The following is a 19,487-nucleotide window of genomic DNA, read 5'->3' as shown; positions in this document are numbered from 1 at the left end:
GCCGTCCCATTACTGGGTATATACCCAAAGGATTATAAATCATGCTACTATAAAGACACATGCACACGTATGTTTATTGCGGCACTATTCACAATAGCAAAGACTTGGAACCAACCCAAATGTCCATCAATGATAGACTGGATTAAGAAAATGTGGCACATATATACCATGGAATACTATGCAGCCATAAAAAAGGATGAGTTCATGTCCTTTGTAGGGACATGGATGAAGCTGGAAACCATCATTCTCAGCAAACTATCGCAAGGACAAAAAACCAAACACCGCATGTTCTCACTCATAGGTGGGAATTGAATAATGAGAACACTTGGATGCAGGGTGGGGAACATCACACACCGGGGCCTGTTGTGGGGTCAGGGGAGGGGGGAGGGAATAGCATTAGGAGATATACATAATGTAAAAGTCGAGTTAATGGGTGCAGCACACCAACATGGCACATGTATACATAAGTAACAAACCTGCACGTTGTGCACATGTACCCTAGAACTTAAAGTATTTTAAAAAATGATGTTAAAAGCAGGTACTGTGATCACTCACCTGATTTTTGTTTTTTATGAAGGTACTTTTTTTGTTTAGATAGTTGTTCAATTTTGTTTTGATAGTTGTTCAATTCCTTTGGGGGAGATGATTGCTGGAGGCTTCTATTTGGCCATCTTGTTCCATCTCCTCCTGTATAGTACTTTTTAATGCTGTCTTATGATTTTCTGATCTTACACAAAGGTCTTAAGTACGTTTGCCTGCTCAGAGGAAAAAAAGTGTATCAAATGTAGGTCTTCCATAGTATGCTTCATTTTAATTTTGAGGACTTTATTGGCTCATTACAAAAAATGTTTTCACTAATAATAACAACTTTCTTTTAAATCAAAACACATTATGAAAACACACATAATTTTTTTTTGAAAAAGTGTTCAGTAAATATTATTTAACAATGCTCCTCTAACTTCAGCCAAACCAGAGAAGAGTAATTTATGGATTTTGAAAAGTTCATATGCATAGTTTGCAGAAGTGATATTTGGTACATTCTTTGTGTAGTTGCCAAAATTTCTCCACCAAAAATTAGAACTCATTTGATAAAAGTTGTTGACAAAAATAACCACAATAACAATACACAATGTATGATGTGAGAAGCTTATTAATATGATAAATAATATATCTTAAGTGTAATGAAAGAGTTTTTTAACTCCAAAAATTCAGTTTGTATTTAGTACAGCTAGAAGTTCTGTTACAAAAATGCGTAAATTCAAGGTTCACTTCTTAATACCTAATTGGTTTTGCCCACTATTCTATAAATAATCCATAAAATTACATGTTCTTTACATCTTCCGTGATAATTAAAACAATATTTAACCAGATTTTAACAAATCTAGCTAATTGTTTCTTCTGTACTCAATTATTTCTACTTACTTCAAAAAAAGGAAACATCAGAACCAAGATCAGGTTTCACATGTGAGAATTTGGAGTTTTTTTTTTTAACATAACATCTAAATTTGAAGTACTCTAATTTTAAAAATCAGGATATGATGAATATTTATCAGAAGATCCTCTTTTTCAGATAGTTGAAAACTTTTGTGTATACATTCAGCATCAGAAATAACATATTGATTATTTTGGCTGGGCACGGTGGCTCACGCCTGTAATCCCAGCACTTTGGGAGGCCAAGGCAGGTGGATCATGAGGCCAGGAGATCAAGAAACAACATATTGATTATTTTAATGGACTGATAGCCGTCTTTAATGCCAATACAACATTATGCCTGTAAATTTAGCATTATTGCTTTTCATAAGAAAAAGAAATACAGTGGCATATTATGCTCTTAAAATTTCCTGATTTGGCCAGGCGCGGTGGCTCACGCCTGTAATCCCAGCCCTTTGGGAGGCTGAGGCAGGTGGATCACAAGGTCAGCAGATTGAGACCAGCCTGGCTAACATGGTGAAACCCCGTCTCTACTAAAAATACAAAAAAAAAAAAAAAATTAGCTGGGCGTGGTAGCAGGTACCTGTAGTCCCAGCTACCTCAGAGGCTGAGGCAGGAGAATGGCATGAACCCAGGAGGCGGAGCTTGCAGTGAGCCGAGATGGCGCCACTGCCCTCCAGCCTGGGCCACAGAGCAAGACTCCGTCTCAAAAAAAAAAAAAAAAAAAAATTCTTGATTTAAGGTAGCAAGGCTTTAAAAATAAATCTACAACTATTTCTTACAAACACTTCAAACTCTGAGAAAGATGAAAGCTAAACAAAGGACAATACTGTTATGAGTCATATATTTATTGAAAAGGAAACATAAAGAACTACCGTGCAGGCACACACTGCTGGACTGTAAATGAGGCTCATTTGAGGCTGGGGATACGTGAATGTGCTTGTTGTGCTGGGCCCAGGGAGCCTCTGGGCACAGCTCTTCATGGAAGTGGCCTGTAGGGTGAGTGGGGGTGAACCCCTTCCTGCAAGCCATGGACGGCAGAATACAGTGGAAATAAAACTTACTCGGTCTGGATGGCAGAGTTAGAGATAGCATAGTGGCATGGGTTGACAGCCTCTCCTTCTCCCAATACCTATCCGAAACAAAACCCCAAAGTTAAAAATTCAGCAATAGCTTAACAAGAAAAGATAAAACTTCTTTCCATAAAATGCGGAAAGTGATGACTTGATAGAGAGGAAAAAGAATCTTCTGGTTAAATATCATTCATGTACCCAAAACTGGCCAATGGTTTCTCATTTTCCTCAAAGTCCAGGTCCTTAAAATGCCTTCCAGGGCTCTCTATGACCTGGGTCCCAATTCTGTGACTTCATCCCCTATTATTCTCCTGATTCACTCCTCACCAGTTGTGTTGGCCTCCTCACTGTGCCTCTAACATGCCAATCACTTTTCCAGTGCAGGCCCTTTCCATCTGTATTTCCTCTGCCTGAGCAGTTCTTCCCTGACAATGTACAGGGCTCATTCCTCCATTTTCTTCAGGTCTATGCTCAAAAGTCACCTTACCAGAGGTCCTTTCAGAACACCCTGTCCCAAACAGCAGACCCTAGTAGTCTCTGATATGCTTACTGTGATGGTTAATATTGAGTGTCAGCTTAATTAGATTGAAGGAAGCAAAGTATTGTTCCTGGGTGTGTCTGTGAGGGTGTTGCCAGAGATTAACATTTGAGTCAGTGGATTGGGAGAGGCAGACCCACCTTTAATCTGAGTGGGCACCATCTAATCAGCTGCCAGCATGTTTAGAATAAAGCAGGCAGAAGAACTTGGAAGAAGCAGACTTGCTGAGTCTTCTAGCCTTCATCCTCCTCCTGTGCTGGATGCTTCCTGCCCTCAAACATCAGACTCCAAGTTTTCCAGCTCTTGGCCTCTTGAACCTACACCAGTGGTTTGCCACAGTCTCTCGGGCCTTCAGCCACAGACTGAAGGCTGAACTGTCCACCTCCTTACTTTTGAGGTTTTGGGACTCAGACTGGCTTCCTTGTTCCTCAGCCTGCAGACAGCCTATTGTGGGACCTTGTGATTGTGTGAGTCAATAATCTTTAATAAACTCCCCCTCATATATACATCTATCCTATTAGTTCTGTCCCTCTAGAGAACCCTGGTTAAACACTTATTTCATTTTTCTCCATAACACTTATACAACCTGGCTTATATAAATCTGTTTTGTTATTCATTCATTGTTGTCACGTCAACAATAGTAATATTCATAGGTCAGGCACATTGTGTATTTTGTTCACTGCTGTAAAACTAAAACGATACTTGGCACAGAGTTGACACTCAGAAATATGTGTTGAATAAGTAAATTCTGGTGTGGCATAGAGTTCTGGCTGTGGTCCCATCCTGCAGAAGCAAAATTCTTTTAGTATTGTGAGGTCACAGAGTCATGGCATTCTCACTCGCATCTTCCATGGGGAGACAGGTGGAATGGTGAGGTATCCTTGGAAGGTCAAGAGAAAAATTTAGTAAAGACTTTTGAGTATATAGACTCTTGCTGCATGATCCCACTGTGTAAGAATTTGCTTATTTCCAGGGCTTCATACCAAGATGGGTATAGCAGAAACCTACCTGTATGATAAAGGAGTGAATACACTCCCCGCTGGGTGCAGGGGGGCCTGCCAGAGTATCTTTAACAGTGTTTCAGAAAGGAAGTATGTGGCTTCACTGGAGTATTCCCTTTCTTCTCCTTCCTAGCCTCAGTTTACAGAAAGTGGAAAGAAAGTAATATCCAGCTTTCAAAATTAGAGCCAAAATGTCCTACAAGAGATGGCAAGGATGGCAATCAAACAGATTTTACTATGTAATATCCAAGTTACAAATGAACAGATGTAGAAATATGACCCCTCAATCAATAGATATATAGATCTATTGAGGAATATGTGAAGAATGAATGTAGACATTGATTTTTCTCCTTACTTTTCTTCCAGTTAAGCAATCTCTATCTGTGAACCTGTAGTCAATTCAGAGTTCCCCAGACTGGCGTTCTGTTACAGAGGGAGTTTAGATTCAACTTCAAGTGAGTGATGGAGACCCTCTACGCTGAGCTCCAAGGTGCGGCTTGGTAGTGACAGGCTTGAGGCTGAGCAGAGGGGCACGTTGGCCTCCTGCCTCTTAAGGCTCATATCTAGCTGATGAGATCCCCTTTAATGTCATGTTGTTGTTTTATTTCCTATTTATATTTTAATTCATGATTTTACACATTTTTAAAATGAATGTAACATGCCATATTCCTCATCTATACCTAGATCAATTAATAGCTATATATAAATAGACATATATATAATGAACTTAATAACATGAGTTATTAAAATATATAAAAGAAACTTAACAAAATCCCATATTCCTCATCTATATGTGTGTGTATAAGAAGAAAAATCAATTTCTACATTTACTCTTCACATATATTTTACAGGCACCTTCTTTACTATGGTCACCATATTAACACTGAGATCATCACTGTCCATCACCACCTAACATTAAGCTAACAAAAGTTATAGAAAATGAATTCAACATTCAATGAATACCTTTTGAGCATCTATTGTGTATCAAATACTTTGAAATATAACTTATTTAACTTTCTCAACAATTTGGTGGAGCAGATACTGTCTCTTTCTTTATAGCTGGGGAAATTGAGGCCAAGAGATGTTGGGTGAGTCATACTTTGCACTCAAACCTCTTTGTTTCAATTTTACCCTATGGAAGTGCCATATAATGCCCCAGAAAAATAATAGACTGCAATGTTTCTCAGCCCTGTCTGTTGAAAAATTATTGGTACCTAGGGAACTCAGCACAAATATTAACACCTTGGCTGCATCACAGAGAGCCCAATTTAATTGATTGGGTAGGGAAGGGAACAGAGGAAGCTAATTTTTAAAAACTCTCTTGATAGGTCTAACATGCAGTCATGGTGAAGATCTACTGATCTATTGTTTCTTATATATACTAAGTTATATATTCATATATATTATAACTAAGTTTCTTATATTTACTAACTGCTTTCAAATTAATATGGCTTTAATTGTTGGGGGGCTGTATATAGTTAGTTCAGCAGTATTATAGACACTTCTGTTTCCTAAACTGGCATGATTTACTCAAAGCTGGCATTCATTAGAACTTTGATATTTATTTTACTGGTTACTCAGTAATATCTATTTCTGAATTGCTATTTTGGAGCTCCTACATGACTCATTAATTGCTATAATAACACCCCAGAAACAAATGTTAACACATCATATTAATAATTTTATCTTAAATCAGAAATATTTGCTCTAAATTTTTAAGGATCAGGTAAAGAAAGTGAGCATCCAAACTCCATCTAGCACTAGGGTTTAGTCCTCTACAGCAAATGTGAAGGTCAGGGAAATCTCCAGAGTTTAGTATCACCTGAGAGTTGGGCAAAGTTAGAGCCAAATCCCTGGTAATAAAAATAGGGATCGGGTCATGTGTAATGTGTTGTGGCAAGTTTCATCACTGAAAGAGTGAAGGGTCATAGAGAAAATATTTCAAGCTTCCTGAATGCTCCAGGATCAAGGACATACCACAACAAAGTCACACTCTCTTAAGTTATACCGAGTGAGACTTTTTAGCCAATCAGAAGCTATTCACAGAGCATTTGTAGAATTAGATGAGAGGAAACCTCATAAATCGTTTAATAAAATATTTTCTCTTTACAGAGGAGAAAAATGAGGATCTGACATGAAAAGTGACTTGCAGTAGGTGCAAACTAGTGTCCAGGGCTCTGGCCTCCACCTCTGGTCAACTTTCACCACCCCATGTTATGCTAACCCCTGGCATTCTGTTTGTGCACAACCAAGTCTTTAATTTGTCCTAGTAGTCATATTTTTTTCCTCTTCTTCTTAAATTGATGTCTTCACTTGCTGTTTCCTTGGGTGTTGAAACCCAAGTCCCACCCACTGAGGAACCAACAACATTGAATACGAATATGGCCATGAACTGATTGGCCAAATCTACTCTGACCCGCGCTCCCGAGGTGAATGACCTTGTTGGGGTTGACTCACAGTCTTTTCCAGAGAGGTCAGCATCACCTCAGCTATTTCAAAACAGAGCTAGAGTTCCAGTCCAGGGAATGGCTGATTCTTCAGGTGTGTTTCTGTGTGCACAACTTGTTCTTTCAACAACCTCCCCATGAGTTTCTGGAATGTGAAGACTGCTTTTGCCTGAAGAAACCACTGGCCTACATATTTTTATTATACACATATGAAAAAATTGTTACAAGAGGTACTGCTGTGACAAGCAATATAAAGTCTTGGACTGTTTCCTAGTTATTTGTCCGTACTTTATCCACCTGCCTGAGGAGAGTGGTACAATTTTGAGAGGAAGCTTGTGAGCGAAGTAGAGTAAATAAATTAACAAATAAGTAGACTGAAGAATAGGCGTTAAACTATAAACCAAATACTTTCCATAATGGGTCCCTTTTGGCTGCATGACTTTCTTTGCAAATATCCTGTTTTTTCTAACCACTTGTACTTTCTCATTTTTAACACTCTCAGCCTTACTTAAACCCAAATTACTTCCTTTCTTTTCTCTTTCTTCCCATTCCCCAATTCCCACATATTCCTCTTTGACTTTTCTAACTAAAGAGTAATTTTGATCACTGAATATGTAATATATATTATGGAAATTATGTATATATAAAATGTTTGTGTTACTATATATATATGCTATACGTAGTAACACACACAAACGCTTTTCCTCTGCTATTGTATATATGTTATATATTCCTCTGCTATTATATATATTATATATAATTTAATATCAGAGGAAAAGAGAAAAAGCATTTTTCATGTTTATTTCATATAACAGTTCTAACTTTTTCACACTGGAGTAAACTAAAAGGGATTTGCAGGCATCTGCATGGGACCTGTTGAAAAAACATATTATATATACTTTATCTATATCATTGTGATAAACACACAAATATTAATGAAAAGATTGAATATTGAAACAGTCAAATCTTTGCAGTTTTTAAAATGAGACTTCAGTATGCTTTCCTGACTTTTTTTTCTTTGGCATATTTTCATGCCTGAAATGGTTAAACACTTCCTAGTCTCCTAGTCAAGTCTTATTAATGATGATTCCTGCAAGGTCTTAACAATCCTCATTGATAAGACACTTTTTTGCATAAGTTATAAAAATTAAAACCGTTAACATAACAGTTAAAGTGTATTTGAAAAATTTAGCACCTTGTGCCTTTTTTCAAAAACAACTGTAAAATTAGAATTTCCCTTGCTAAAAAGAATAGATCTTTGAATCCAATAATTTTTTTTAATGCCAAGTATTTTGAAATAATGACAATTTAATTTGGGGACAGGTCTGTGTGTTAGAGGAGTTACTATGCAGCCAGCTTGGATGACAAAACAGAAATATTCAATATCTGTGATGCCAGAATGTAGGGGCCACTGCTTGGAGCTACCTCTTTCCCAGCACCCACCTGAGCTTTCTGCTTCTTCCTTTCCTACCCCCATCCCTTCCCCTACCAGGCTCACCTTAAGCTATTGAACATCTTGGACACCAGCTCCCTTGGCAGTCTCATGGACTCTGTAGTGAGTTGAATAGTGGCCCTCACAAAATATGCCCATGTCCTAATTACCAGAATCTGTGACTATTATCTTACTTGGAAAAAGTAACTTTGCAGATATAATTAAATTAAGGATCTTGAGATGAGGAGATCATCCTGGATTATCTGTGTGGCTCTAAATCCACTGACAAGTTATTTATAAGAAATGCACAGGGAAGACTGCTTAGACACTTCAGGGCATTATAGCAGAATATCATAGTCTGGGTGGCTTGTCAATAATAGGAAATTATTTCTCACAGTTCTGGAGGTTGGAAGTCTAAGGTCAGGGTGCCACCATGGTCAGATTCTTGTGTGAGCCCACTTCCAGGTTGTAGGCTGCCAACTTTTTGCTGTTTCCTCACATGACTAAAAAAAGAGCAAGGTAGGTTTCTGGCCTTTTCTTTTAAAGGCACTAATCTCATTCATAAGGGCTCCACTCATCCCAAAGTCCCTATCTCCATATACTGTTACATTGGGATTAGGGTTTCAACATGTATGAATGTGGAGCACACACATTGAGTCTGTAATAGCAGATTCGGCAGAAGTGGAAGAGGTGATATAGCCTCGGAGGCAGAGATTGGAGTGATGCAGCCACAAGGCCACAAGTCAAAGAATGCCAAAAGCCTCCAGAAACTAGAAGAGACAAAGAAAGACTCTCCTAGAGCTTCCATAAGGAATATAACCCCTGCTGACACTTTAATTTCAGACTTCTGTACTCTAGCACTGCAAGAAAATAATTCTTTTCTTCTTTTAAGTCACTGAGTTTTTGGGAATTTGTTAACAATAGCTACAGGAAACTAATGTAGGACCCTTGTCTACAATGGGCAGTAGGCACTTGGGACGTGGCTGTTGCATCCCACCTGGGCAAAGTGGCAGGAGGGGCCATCTTGGGGTTCCCTACCTGTGTGGCCCATAGCATACCTCAGGCTGCCCTCTGAGGAGCCCAGATGAAGTTCTGCCATCCCTGGCCTTGCTGCCCCGGCGCTGAGGGTCTCAGCATGTTATAGCACAGTAGCTCAGCCCCTATGGACACACTGTCCTGGGGGTGTCACCTAGGGTTGCTATTAGCAGTAAGCTCATCCTCTGCTTGTGATCTCTTCTCATTAGGGTTACTAACTCTGTGTTGAAAAGGCAAACTATTGTGTGTAAAAAAATATCCATAGTTTTGGTAAGAAAAATATAGGTTCATCATAAATTGGTACTAGGAAAAATCACTCATCAGAAAATATTTCTAATTTTATTCTGTTTTTTATTAAAAGCATTCCTTGAACAGAATACAAAAGACACTTGAGAGGTGGTACATGGGTAGAAACCCTTACTGCTTTCTCTAGTTGGGTTTGGAATTATTCTAAATTCATGCATTAGTCTTTTTGAGCTTCATTTTAATTAAATCTCAAACACATTCTTTATTGAGTTATAACAGAATTTGTGAGAAGTTTCCTTCAACCCACTTCAGGTCCCAGTTTGCTCTTTGCACTTCCTTCCTCTGCATCATACGTGGCCCTGATCAGTGAATACTTCCTCTGCCTCTTTGTGTCTGCTTTCCTGAACATTACCTCATTGTTTCTGTCTCCTATAATCATACTGAAACAATTAACGGGACATGTAAAAGACATTTGAAGAAATATTCTATTTGCTTCAGAGAGATCATACTGACCATCGAAGAGGGTGTTTTCATGAACATGCAGTCATCTGAGTTATCAAGAGATGGATTTAAATTGTTACTGTTATTTATTTTCCTGTAACAGGTGCTTTTTTATTTTTATCTTTTTTTGAGATGTAGTGTCGCTCTGTCACCCTGGCTGGAGTGCAGTGGTACAATCTCGACTCACTGCAACATCCGCCTCCCAGGTTCAAGCAGTTCTCCTGCCTCAGCCTCCTGAGTAGCTGGGATTATAGGCATGTGCCACCATGCCTGGCTATTTTTTGTATCTTTAGTATAGATGGGGTTTTGCCATGTTGGCCAGGCTGGTCTCGAGCTCCTGACCTCAGGTGATCCACCTGCCTTGACATCCCAAAGTGCTGGGATTACAGGCGTGAGCCACCGCGCCTGGCCAACAGCTGCTCTTAAGTGCCCTGTTCTGTCAAAACTGTTCAGTGGAGACCATGCTGCATAACAATGTTTCCTCAAAGCATTTTGCAAAGTGTGTATACCCTGAGCATTTTTATGTATTATATAAGGTAGAATGATCTCACCCATGGAGTCTAAATTGGGCTTTGCAGTGGTATTCTACAATCTGCACATGATGCCACATCCATGCACAACCGTGGCTATTCCTAGCCTCAGATGATATTCCAAGGAATTGGGACAAGCATTTTACCCAGGATATCCTGTGGCCATAATTTATTGAAAAAATTTACAAGGAAAATACCAAAATAGACAATTTGATAATTTAAAATTAGTGATCGACCAGCTTTTAGGGTTCTTGAACTCTAATGATGAGCTCACAGTTGTTGGGGCAGAGGGAGGGAGAAGAAAGGTGGGTTCCCTTCTTCTAGGCCAGAGCATGGTAATATTAAACAGTCCACAGGCAGAGCATGAGCAGTGACCACACTCACTTCTAGAAACTTCCTGGGGTCGTGGCAGAAGTGACAGCAGCCATAGCAGCAGCGCTGGGGGCATTTGTTTCTGTAACTGCCAGCTTATGAATAATGCTGGTGGAGTCCTTTCATCTCAAGAAATACTATCTGCATTGTAGCTAAGAAGTCCTAAGGCTGACCCTTCGGATATAAGTAAGAACCTCTGTAGTTTCTTGACCAAGAATTAGATTCTGGAGGAAGATGAAACTCTGTTCATCTAGGCAGGTAGGATTCATTTTCCTTTGGCAAATTGATTTGGCACATAATGTGACCAAAGCTCTAAGTAATGTCATTGCTCCATCTTATAGATGGGAAAACAAGGCACAAAGAGATTCCATACCTTGTACAAGATCACGGTTCATAAGTGACAGACTCAGACTCAAACCCATGCAGTCTGGCTAGATACTCTGATATTCTTAGATTAGCATTTACAATAAAGACAGCAGAAACACTGCTTTGCTTTTATTCAAATCATTGCTCCAAGGAATGGAATAAATTATGTATGAGATATTTACATGTCAAGATGAGCTACTGTCACAGGATGATGGGAGGGTATCTCTGGAATTTTACAACAGACCTGGGTCAGGCAAGAATGTCTAGTGTTCTGCTTTGGAAAAGTTGAAATTGCCTGGGTACACAAGATTAAAATTATATTTATTTTAGCAAAACATTTTGAGTCTGTCAGTTTTATACCTTGAGGTTTGGAAAACCTGAGATTTTCTTAGTCTTAAATTAGTGTAATCTATTTTAGCATCAGCTTTCTTCATTTTCTAATTAAATTCGAGCTTTATTTAAAAGTGAAGTCTTTATTAAGGCAAATGTTTTCACAGGTAGGTTGTTTAGCTTAACCAAACTAGTATACAAGGTGACCCCTAGAACATAAACTCTGGAGATTGTGAAGTTTAGGAAGGTTGAAAACATGTGCTTGATTTTCTTGAGGAATTTTAAAACCTCAACTAATATCATTTTCAATCAATTTTTGGAACATATACAAAATTTTCTTCATTGCCATTAATGTCTGCAATGCCAGGTTGTGGCTATTGCTAGATCCCTACTATCAATTGACACGTATTCAATATAATACACTTAAATTTTTCTTCTAAACTTAATTATAAGTTGTTTATGTCACTATTTTTTCTAGGAGAGTCTAGCTCATAAAAAAAGGAAAATTTCATGTATTATATTAAGACCCAAGCCAAAGTTGCAGGTTTGCTTTGGAAAAATTGTTTAAATGAAGAGAGAAATTGTCAGTTAATTAAAAACACCAGCAAGTGGAGAATATCTTTTTTAAAAACCTTTGTTTTATGTTCAGGGGTACATGTTCAGGTTATATAGGTAAATTGTGTGTCACGGGGATTTGGTGTACAGATTATGTCACTACCCAGGTAATAAGCATACTCTCTGATAGGTAGTTTTTGATCCTTACCCTTCTCCCTCCCTCTACCCTCAAATAGGCCCTGGTATCTCTTGTTCCCTTCTTTGTGTCCATATGTACTCAGTGTTTAGCTTTCACTTATAAATGAGAATATGCACAATTTGATTTTCTATTCCTGTGTTAGTTTACTTAGGATAATGGTCTCCAGCTCCATCCATGTTGCTGCAAAGGATATAATCTCATTTTCTTTATGCGTGCATAGTATTCCATGGTGTGTATGTACCACATTTTTAAAATTTAGTCTACCATTGATGGGCATCTAGGTTGATTCCATGTCTTTGTTACTGTGAATAGTGCATGCGTGTGTCTTTATGGTAGAATGATCTATATTCCTTTGGGTATATACCCAATAATGGGATTACTGGGTTGAATGGTAATTCTGCTTTGAGTTATTTGAGAAATCATCAAACGGCTTTCCATAATGGCTCAACTAATTTATATTCCCACCAGCAGTGTATAGGCATTCCCTTTTCTCTGCAATCTTGCCAGCATTTATTATTCTTTGACTTTTTAGTAATAGCCATTCTGACTGGTGTGAGATGGTATCTCATCATGGTTTTGATTTGCATTTCTGTAATGATTAATGGTGTTGAGCATTTTTTCATATGATTGTTGGTCTCTTGTATATCTTCTTTGAAAAGTGTATGTTCATGTTGGATAACAAAGCAAGACGCAGCAGTATGCTGTCTTCAGAAGACCCATCTTATATGCAATGACGTCCGTAGGCTCAAAGTAAAAGGATGGAGAAAAATCTACCAAGCAAACAGTAAACAGAAAAAAGGAGGAGTTGCTAATCTAATTTCAGACAAAATGGACTTTAAGCCAACAAAGATCAAAAAAGACACAGAAGGGCATTACATAATTGCTTATTTTGTTTGTTTGTTTTTTTTCTTGTTGATTTGTTTATCATCCCTATAGATTTTGGATATTAGACCCTTGTTGGATACATAGTTTGCAAATATTTTCTCCCATTCTCTCTGTTTACTCTGCCAATATTTTCTTTTGTTTTGCAGAAGGTCTTTAGTTTAATTAGGTTCCATTTACCCGTTTTTGTTTTTGTTGCAGTTGCTTTTGGCATCTTTGTGGTAAAATATTTGCCACCAGACCTGCCTTACAAGAGGTCCCAGAAGGAGTGCTAAATATAACCTGCCTTACAGGAGGTTGCCAAGGGAGTACTAAATATAGAAAGGAAAGACTGTTACCAGCCACTACAAAAACACACTTTAAGTACATGAACCAGTGACACTATAAAGCAACCACACAAACAAGTCTGCATAATAACTAGATAACAACATGATGACAGGATCAAATCTGCATATGTAAAAACTAGCCTTGAAAATAAATGGGCTAAATGCCCAATTAACACTGAGTGGGGAGTTGGATAAAGAAGCAAGACTCAACAGTATGCTGTCTTCAAAAGACCCATCTTATATGCAATGATGTCCGTAGGCTCAAAGTAAAAGAATGGAGAAAAATCTACCAAGCAAACAGAAAACAGAAAAAAGGAGGAGTTGCTAATCTAATTTCAGACAAAACAGACTTTAAGCCAACAAAGATCAAAAAAGACACAGAAGGGCATTACATAATGGCAAAAGCCTCAATTCAACAAGCAGACCTAACAATCCTAAATATATATGTATCCAACACAAGAACACCCAGATTATAAAGCAAGTTCTTAGAGACCTATGAAATGACTTAGATAATCGCACAATAATAGTGGGAGAATTTCAATACCCCACTGACAATATTAGATTATTGAGGCAGAAAACTAACAAAGATATTCAGGACCTGAACTCAATGCTTGACCAGATGGATCTAACAGATATCAACAGAACTCTCTACCCAAAAACAATTGAATATACGTTCTTCTCATCTGCACATGGCACGTACTCTAAAATCAGCCATGCAATAGGCTTAAAACAGTCCTCAGCAAATAAAAAAAAAAAAAACTGAAATTATACCAACCATACCCTTGGACCACAAGGCAATAAAAGTAGAAATCAAGACTAAGAATATCACTCAAAACCACACAATTACATGGAAATTAAACAACCTGCTCTTGAATGACTTTTGGGTAAATAATGAAATTAGGGCAGAAATCAAGAAATTCTTTGAAACCAAAGCAAACAAAGCTACAATATGCCAGAATCTCTGGGACATAGCTAAAGCAGTGTTAAGAGGGAAGTTTATAGCACTAAATGCCCACAACAAAAAGAAAGATCTCAAATTAAGAACTTAACATCACAAACCAACCCCAAAGCTAGCAGAAGACAAGACATAACCAAAATCAGAGCTGAATTGAAGGAAGTTGAGATGCGAAAAACCATACAAAAGACTAATGAATCCAGGAGTTGAGTCTTTGAAAGTATTAATGATATACCTCTAGCTAGACTAATTAAAAAAAGAAGTTCCAAATAAATACAATCAGAAATGACAAAGGGAATATTACCGCCAACTCCACAGAAATACAAACTCTCAGAAACTGCTGTGAACACCTCTATGCACTCAAGCTAGAAAACCTAAAACAAATGATACATTCCTGGAAATATACAACCTCCCAAGATTGAACCAGGAAGAAACTGAATCCCTGAACAGAGAATATCTCTTGTAAAGATGTCTTCAAAATCTCAAACTCCAGTGCTCCTTCTTTTAAGAACTCCAGGCGTGTCTTACCAGTAATGTCCCCCTGGAGATGATACTGACGTTTTGAAAAACATTCCTCAAACAGAAATCACCATCTTCCTCTTTCAAATCCTGTTCCTCCCTAGCCTGTGCTCTCCATATGCTCATCCATTACTGAAGCTAGAAACTGCATAATTGTCATTGATTCATATTTAGTACCTGTTGGCTTTGCTTCTTAAGATAAATTCCAAACGGGGTTGCTGAATTATTTTTTTAACTTTTTATTTTCAAATAACTTCAAACTTACAGAAAATTGGCAAAAAATGTACTAATGTTTTTGTATAGGTCCTTCACCCAAATTGGTTACCAAATTTTAACATTTTCTCATATTTGCTTTGCTTTAGCATTCTCTCTATATACACATATATGTGTATATATGTACATATACACACAAACACACACACATAGACACCAACCAAGACCGACCAATTATATAAATATATGCATTTTATATATAATATTTATCTATTTTGTTCTGTGTCATTCGAGAGTAACTTACAAAGTTCATGTTTCTTTCCCCTTAAATATTGCGTTATTTTCCAAGAATAAAAACATTATCCTATGAAATCACAGTAAAATTTTCAAAATCAGAAAAGTTGATATTGTACTATTATCTAATTCATAAGATCTATTCAATTTATTCTAATAGTCTCTTTGATGTCTTTCATAGCATGTATTTTACAGGTCCACAATGCAATGAAGAATCACAGTTGCACTTAGTTTTCAAATCTCTTTAGTCGTCCTTGATCCGGGGTGGTTCTTTGGCCTTTTCTTTGTTTTTTATAACATTGATTTTTTTTTTTTTTTTTTTTTTTTTTTACCGAACAGCCCATTGATTTTATAGAATGATTTTCAAGACTAGTTTCAGCTTATGCATTGTTGTCAGGGATGTAACATAAGTAATGTAGTGTTCTTCTCAGTGCATCACATCAGAAGGCTCACAATGTCTGTCTCATTACGAATTATGTTACCTTTGATCACTTGGTTAAGTAATATATTGACATTTTCCCCTCATTCACTTCTTCGCTCGCCATGAACACCTGGATGTTTAGTTATGAAATTCTACCAGTTCAGATATTCTCCTTCATTCCCATGGGCTTTGCCCAGACACAAGTTTCCCAACTATATCTCACGTACAAACCCTTCTTCCATATTCTTGCCAAAGTTAGGTTTTTAAAATACAAATTTGGCCATGAATTTTCCACATCTTTATTAATTAAGACTTTCTGTTTTACTCGATTCCTTATAGTAGCATTTCCAAACTCTCTTATATGGAACACTAACTTTTCAAAATATCCGTGCAGCTAAAGGGGTATTTGGTGAACTAAGTGTGGGGAATTTTATCTTTATTAACATATCTTGCAGAACCATATACATTAGCACATTGAAGACTGTGAGAAGTTTTACAGAAAAAAAATTGAGCATTTCCCACACTTTCTTGAAAAAGAAAAATTTGTTTGCTAGTCCCCATAAATAATCCAATAAATAAGTGGTCTATGGAGTTAATATTTTATAAAACACCTTTGGGAAAATGTCACTGTATAGTCATACTCTTCAGCTAGCCTTACAGTGATACTCATACCCCACTTCCCTTCTTCACCAACCCAAAGTCCATTAGTCTTCCTGCCAATAACCCTCTTATTATCGGTCAGAACTGTTACTTCTCCCTGATGCTCATGTCTTCTTACTGCATAATGCCTTCTGTCTACAAGACTGTCATGAAACTATATTTGGAATGCCCTTTGCTATCCCAATTCCCACCCTTCTCCTCCTGGGTCACTTATTCTCTTATTAAGACCCAGTTCAAAGGTTGCCCTCCTCCCCCAAGTCTTCTCTGCTCTCTTCTTCTCTCCTCCCTTTTTGTGTCCCTCTATTGAGGGCTTATCACATTGCATATGATGGTCCTAGTCTGTTAGAGCTGCTGTAATAAAATACCATAAACTGAGTGGCTTATAGACAACAGAAATTTATTTCTCCTAGTTCTAGAATCTGGAAAGTCCAAGATCAAGGCTCTGGCAGATTCACTACCTGGTGAGGGCCCACTTCCTCATAGTCATCTTCTCACTCTAGCCTCACAGGGTGGAAGGGGCAAAGGATTTCTCTCAGACTTCCTTTATGAGGGCACTAATGCTATCCATGAGGGTTCCCCCATCCTCCACCATGACCTAATCACTTCCCAAAGGCCCACCTTTTAATAACCATCACCTTAGGGGTGAGGATTTTGGCATACGAATTTTGAGGGGACACAAACATTCAATTTGTGTTTGACAGTTACTTGTTTGCATGTCTGCCTCTGTCCTCACTTGGTGAGCTTCTTATATGCCTTGTAAATATGGTATTTGGTAAGCTCTGAGTGTTGACTATAGAATAACTGAGTAAACACAGACTTGACATTTTCTACATACTGATTTAATCTGGTGGATTTGTTAACATCGGCTATACCTGGTGACCATAGCAGATTGTTGGTACTGAAGGAATTTTTGTATCAAGCCCAAATTACAAGTAACCAAATAGAAATTTTTATTTTTCATTCCCCTTTTCTCATGCAACTCACCTGTATTTAGAAATGTGTGTTACAAATTATAAGAAGGAAATAACTTGATTATTTTATTTGAATATTAGTCAAAAGCAGCAGGTAACAGACATATTTCCATTTCATTTACTTTATAAGATTCATTAATTAAGAAGATATGATTATTTTATTGCTTAGTAAAGAGAGCAAACTTTCTGGCATATATGTATTTTATATTTCTGAAGCATAACTAATTCTCTAATTTGGAAGAATATGTGAGTTTGATACATCTAGCTTATAGTATAATTCTAAATTTCTAGCCACAAATTTTCCAGTTTTTCTATTCATTCAGTATGTCGTCACTAATCTTTTTTTCATTTCAGATATTTGGGTATCTAATGATATTTAAAAAGAAAAAATATAATATTTGGTTAGTACAGTGTGTCTAGTTTCTTTGAAATTATATTTAGACCTTGATAGTCTTAATTTATTTTTCTAGATAAATGCGTGTTACTGCATTTAATAGTAAGAAAACCCATTTTCCTGAACTTACTGTAAACAGGTGAATATATGGTGATAAACAGTGTTCTTGCATCATCTATGACTTTTATAAACACACTTTGTCTTGTAATATTCTTTACCTTCTTTCAGTTAAAGATGTGATCTGTCAGATGCTTACATTTGTTAAACAACATTGGCAAAAGCCTTAGCCTGTGACACTTGTGCATTGTCAACTTCATTTTCCCACTTTCCTTCGCCATGGGACTAGCTACTTCATTGCCATAACAGGAAAGCAGGATCATCTAAAAAAGCCAAGCTGTGGACTCTTTCCTCGTCAGAGACCTCAGAGCCTGAATGACTGCAATTTAGTTCCTGTCCCTTTAGAGACAATTGTAGGGGAGTAAGCTTTCCGTAGCAGGAGAGACATGGTGATTTTTTCCCTATTGCACTCCAATTTTTCAAGAATGTGTTTGAAATCAGATGTCGAACTAAACTCTAAGTTTAGTTTTATTTCAAATACATTCCATACAGATTGTAGCACAGGATAGGGTATATTACTCAGCCTCCCTCCACACTGTGACTCATAAGGAAACCCCTTTTACCAGCTGCCAACAAATGAAGAGCTTGGGTTACCAGAGTTTGAGCAAGCACAGATGCAGAATGAGCTGGAGCTGGGCAGGGACAGAGTGTGCATTCCAGGTTGGCAAAAGTGCACAGTTTACAATTGCAAGGCAAGATTGGTGCTTGAGAACAGTCAAGGAGGCTGATAGATGCTTAGTAAATCAGGCTAAGAATGCATGATTTTCTCCCCCCGCATACTCCTAATGTGTTTTCAAAGCGGAGATATTAATTGTAAATTTTCCAAAGTCCTTTCTTTGTTGTTAATGGGTAAGCCATTTAAATATCTCTACAGCTGCATAGTTCTGATCCAACCCCCAAATCACAGCTAAACTTCTAATGCTGCAGTATGTGGTGGCTTGAATCAGCATTACCATACAAGGCAGCTTTGAATTCCTCGCAGTAACCTTTTATTACTGTTTTTAAGTTTCCCAAGCACTGCCAAATGTCTTGAACTTTGTGGAATGATTATAAACTTTATAAATATAAACCTTTGGTTCCCCTTTGAAATTCTGCTAAAGAAGGCCAAAATTATATTAACAGTGCATATATTTCAAAATCAAAGACCTGTAATACCATTTTGATTATTCACTCTTGGAAAAAAATTTGTTGGGATCATTGGACAATTGATAAAGGGGCATTGCAACAGCTGTGCTGACTTTCAGGAAAAAAAATGATACAACCCAGAAACAATGTTTGGGCTGAAAAGCGGGCCTGCGTGTCTGGTTGTTTGCAGATGCCTGGGATATTTAGAAAGCTGCCCCTTTAAAATCTCCAAAACATTTTGTTAGAAACACTTCGTAATGGAAGTATGTTGCCCTTGGCACCTCGGCAGAGCAATTCTTGCTTTCACTTCAAAATATGAGAAATTTCGTTAGAAACAGAAAGGGTTTTGTCTTTTGCAAGCTGACATGATGCATGGCCCAGAATCAATCCGATGTGGAGCAACTCCTTAAGGAGAGAAGAGCTTTCTCAAAGAACAGGCTACAGCTTTTGGAAGCTGCAAAGGCACATGGAAGAAATCTCTGTGAAAGGGCAAGCAAGCAAAAGAAAACTATTTCTATGTGGTGCTGACATCGTGACCTGACATAGTTCACATG

The 19,487-nt window shown here is 37.6% G+C and overlaps 2 long non-coding RNA genes across 2 annotated transcripts in view; one reads left to right on the top strand and one right to left on the bottom strand.

The window, feature by feature from the left end:
* Positions 1–3,344, bottom strand: part of LOC129523794 (uncharacterized) — a 40,411-nt gene extending 37,067 nt beyond the window's left edge. The window contains exons 1-3 of the long non-coding RNA XR_008667415.2: positions 3,183–3,344; positions 2,496–2,563; positions 556–755 (exon numbers count right to left, since the gene is read on the bottom strand). This is a non-coding gene — a long non-coding RNA (uncharacterized lncRNA). The remainder of the gene's footprint in view (positions 1–555; positions 756–2,495; positions 2,564–3,182) is intronic.
* Positions 3,345–4,415: 1,071 nt separating this feature from the next.
* LOC109027687 (uncharacterized) lies at positions 4,416–15,214 on the top strand. Its single transcript, XR_008667414.1, has 2 exons — positions 4,416–4,533; positions 13,140–15,214. It is a non-coding gene; the product is annotated as an uncharacterized lncRNA (long non-coding RNA).
* The last annotated feature ends 4,273 nt before the right edge of the window (positions 15,215–19,487 follow it).

The sequence above is a fragment of the Gorilla gorilla genome, chromosome 6, assembly GCF_029281585.2.
Source record: "Gorilla gorilla gorilla isolate KB3781 chromosome 6, NHGRI_mGorGor1-v2.1_pri, whole genome shotgun sequence".
Lineage (NCBI taxonomy): Eukaryota > Metazoa > Chordata > Mammalia > Primates > Hominidae > Gorilla > Gorilla gorilla.
This window is presented reverse-complemented; position numbering and strand designations above follow the sequence as displayed.